Raw genomic sequence first — 4,713 nt, forward strand, 5'->3', positions numbered from 1 at the left:
CCTCCCACCATCTAAGAGGGTGAATACTCTTGGCCACCATAGCTTGGGGTGCATACCTTGCTGTAGCCTCTCATCATTTGATTCTCAACCAACATTGGTAATATCATTTGGCCACCATAGCTTGGGTTCATACCTTGCTGCAGCCTCTCGTCATTTGATTCTCAACCAACATTGGTAATATCATTTCTTGCCAAGCCACCTTGGCTATGGCTTCTCGACAATTTGTGTCTATTTCTTGTATTTTTAGTTTAAAAGCTTGCCGTGGAATTTAGCTTTATTACATTGGTATCAGAGCATGGACTTTGATCCATGGGAAGAGTCATTTTCTTGGAGAATTTAGTCATTGGGATAGAAACCAGTTAACTGGAGCACCAAGATTTGGTCACAGGGTTTGGTACAGTTCAAACTGTGACTAGTCAGAGTTCTCTGCAACAAGTCAGGACTAATTTTGAAGACTTCTTGAAGAAGATCTTAAGGAAGATGGAGGTTCTTGGCTGAAATAGCAGGATGTGGTCAAATAGAGGTCCATTTTGAAGGCTTTTGTCCCTAACTAGAGTCTAAGTGGGGTTACATAATTTAAACTGAGTTTACTTTTTGGGGACAGTTTCTCTCTCTTCTTCCTTTCAAGCTTTTCTCCACCAAGAATCCATGGAGTCAATAGCTGAAATCTTCTTCCAAGAGCCATTTTCCCATGAAGAATCATTAGAGCCTATTTCTTTGTCATAAGCTTCAGAAAAAGTAGCATAGTATTCACACTTGCTGAGTTTGATCAACCAGGACAACAGGCTCAGTTAGCGCATTTTGCGTTGAATTTCTTGCTCATCTCTTGCACGATTTTAGCAGCCATTGGCATTAGCTATGGCTTGTGCAATCTATAACCATCATCCCTGAGTCTCCAATCAAGTATACTCAACTAGAGCCCATCCTCTTGAGCATTCTTGATCTCTCAAACCCTAGCTATGGCAGATTTAGGATAGCATTGATCTTTTCCTAAAATTTCTTCAAAGATCAAAGGGCTCTTGCTTTAACAAGTATCCTGAAGCTTCTTCAACACTCAAGGGACCGACATTGAAGCCTTCTTGGACGTCAAGCTTCAAAATATGGTAGCTATGGAGTCAAAACAGGGCAACAAGCTTCAAGAATCCAATTCTTGGATTATCTCCTTCAATTTCATGGGGCTTTTGTTATTTACAACTCTAGGAAGGTTCAATTGAAGGTATTCTTCAACGATTTGGCTTACATTGAAGAAATTCTTGAAGTTTGAGAGCATTTTCAACCTCTTGAACATGGTAATGTTTGAAAATTCATGGAATCCATGATTTTAATGAGAATTTACACGCATCAAAGCTCAAAGGATCTTCTCCAACAAGCTATTGTGGATTTCTATCAAATCATTGACTTCTTTTGATTGCATTGGAGCAATCTTATTAATCGGGAGCTGAAGATTACTTGGGAGCAATCATATTGGACAAATCCTTCTTGAAGTTGGTCTTATTGATCTAAAATCTTGGTCTATTGATGGTGTCTTATGCTAAAGGTTGATTGATTGGATTCATCTACTACTTTCCATCAACATTAAAGAGGTCATTCTAGTACTTTCAGCTTAATCTCTCTTTGATCCAATTGTTGAACAAGTCCTATTGTTCATAAGAGAGATTTAGTGTAATAGAACCTATTGATTCCTATTGAAGGCATGTAGAATTCAGCCCAGGACTGATTATGATTGCTTGATGAGTTCTTTTATGCCCATTCAAATGTTTTAAGCTCAATTAATTGCATAAATGCTACTCACCGCCTACTTGACTTGGATTTTTGTTGGATGATTGAGCATTGATGCTATAGGACTAAAACAATGATGAAAATGGTAAGTGGAAACATTGTAAAAGCAATGAGTCACTACAAAAGTCATTTCCCAATACCAACTTGCATTTCATTAAAAGCTCAAAGGCTTTTTCAGTCATCAATACATAGCATCCTTGTTTGATTAGCCATTAGAATGTACTTGCCATGTTGGTTCCCGCAAGGAAAAGAGGATGCCAGGAAAGTTGGGAAGACAAAAATGAGGTGACCCTCCCTTCCCCATTAAGACCCTGAAGGGGTGCAGAACCCAGCTTGAGGTGGAATTTGGATATCCCTCTTGTCTCGGAGCCCATGCTATTTTCAAATTTAGGTGCAGTTACATTTCCATTATCAAATTTTGGCACAAGTATAGCATTGATCATCAATATTCAGGGTTCCATAAGTGGTTGATGAACCATTGGAAGAGAGGCAGAGCATCTCCTATTTTCAGGGTACCTACAGGTGTTTAACAGAGTTTTGACAGATAAAATAGCATGTATATACCAATCTACAAGTTATTCTTGAGCCCTAAAGGTGCTCCATAACTCTCTCCGGTTTCTACAGTGGTTTACAAGGGTTTCCTTTACTCAAGGTATTCCTACAGGGTCAAACAGGGTTTCCATAGGGTGTTAACAGGTTGTAGGAATTCTCTGGATAGGTACACAATTCCTATTACAAAAAATTCTATCATGATCTGATTTGAGATCTTAATAGATTGATTTGAATAGGAGATCCTAAGCCCTGATTTAAATCAAAAATTTACTTGATCTGACATTGGGAGCAAAATATATGGCCAATTTACTGACATGGGGTCTAGTAGACTGCACCTAAACAGACTGTCTGGGATACACTGTTTGAGATCATTTGTTTGAGTTTATTCTACCCATATACCTTATTGCAAGCTAAGATATTACTAAATATTTTATATCCCCATATAATAAGCTTTCCATAGAGCTATTAAGCATTGGGATTGGTGCCATATTCTGAGAGAAACAAGGGGTTAAGTGACAAACTGTCTACTACTATATCAATGTTTCCTAATGGCTAGGAATAAGAAGAAAGACCCTATTACTGAGGCATTGAATGATTGTATTAGAGACTTCCAAGAGGATCAAAATTACATAACTGAAGCCCATAATGTTGATCAAATAGATGAAGAATTAAGCGTTGGGATTGCTTATAGTACACATTAAGGACAACATGACATACATGAAGAGCATGCATGGAATGATTATCTCCTACTGTCAAAAGAGTTGAGACATGTCAATGAAGGCCTCTCTAAGGATTTGAAGGCTTTGAATGAAGGTTTAACCCATATGAATCAAGGTTTGTTGCAAGGGATGGCACAGGTAAACCAAGGAATCTCTGAATTGCAGCAAAGCAATAAATCCTTATTCCAAGAGCTCATCTCAGCCATAAAGGAAATCAGAAGCAAACCACAAAGAGAACCTCAAAACATTGAAAACTCACATGCAATTTCCTTTTTTGGTAATCCTTCCCATCCAAGCAAAGACAAGTCTCAGCCAATAATGCACACTTTTGAAAGGGGAGAACCATCTAGAGTGAGGGGCAACCATCATCCTTCACAAATTCATGGTATTCATACCCCAAGGTCTCAGTTTAGCAGTTCAAAGGATAATCATAGAAGTGAAGGGGAACAAGACAACACTCGATGGGATAATGATTATCATGGATGTGACCCCTTCTACAAGAATTTTTATCATCAGCCCTCAAATGCACAAAAAGGGAATGTAGGCAACAATCAAGGTCATGAAGGTGGAAGGCATGATGAGTGAAGATCAGCCCATGACATCCCAAACCAAGAGCATGTTTCAAATGGACAACCTTCATCTAATGGATTTGGACCACCTAATTTTAGACAAAATTCATGGAATAAAGATTCATGGAGATAACAACCTCATGGGCAGCCATCTTACAATGAAAAAGAATATAAAGATAAGATCAATATCACTAATTTCAAAAGAGATAATGCTTCACCTTTGGAATGGGAGGAGTGGATCAATAAGCTTGAATTATACTTCACTCTTTACCCTAGTCTTTACCCTAGAAGTGAAGAAGCCAAAATCTATTTCACAGCTCTTCATCTTGAAGGTTATGCCCATTCTTGGTGGTGTTACATACAAAAGATTGGGCAAATTTTTGACTCTTGGGAGGAGTTCAAGCAAGCAATGATTGATGTCTTTGTGTCTCATTTGGAAAAATAAAGGCTTCAAATAAGATGGTATGCATGCGCTCAAAGAGGAAGATGGTATGCATGCGCTCAAAGAGGAATGTCCATTAGAGACTATTCCAATGCCTACCTGAATCTTTCCATGTATGTTGAAGGTATTTCAAATTTTTCTAAGCTGAACAAATACATATTTCGTCTTGACCCTGCCCTATCATCAGAACAAATACATATTTGGTCTTGACCCTGCCCTATCATTGGAACAAACACATTTTTCTAAGCTGAACAAATACATATTTGATCTTGACCCTGCCCTATCATCGGAGGTAGGATCTCAACAACCAGAAACATTACATGAGGCCATACAATTGGCTAAAAGATACTCTTTGAAGTACAAAAGAGATGCAGGAAGTTTTCAGCAAAGAAGTATGGGCAATAATGTTTCCAATCAACCTACAAAGTATGGGCAAGTTTTCAGCCAATCAAGAGACTTTTTTAGATAAGAAAACAGAGGTTATAGCAGTCCAAACAATTATAACAGCAAAGTGCCAACATTTCCCATTGTTTATGCCTCTAAGCAAGGTGAAAATTTTGTACAAAAATAGGGGCAAACTTTCAGAAATGTAGCTGAGTCAAGAGGTACTTTTCCAAGAGCTGAAAATGCTCATAAACTATCCCAAAACAGT

Source organism: Lygodium microphyllum, chromosome 30 (genome assembly GCF_053477565.2).
Source record: "Lygodium microphyllum isolate KBCC chromosome 30, Lygodium_microphyllum_v1.1.10, whole genome shotgun sequence".
In the NCBI taxonomy this organism is placed as follows: Eukaryota; Viridiplantae; Streptophyta; class Polypodiopsida; order Schizaeales; family Lygodiaceae; genus Lygodium; species Lygodium microphyllum.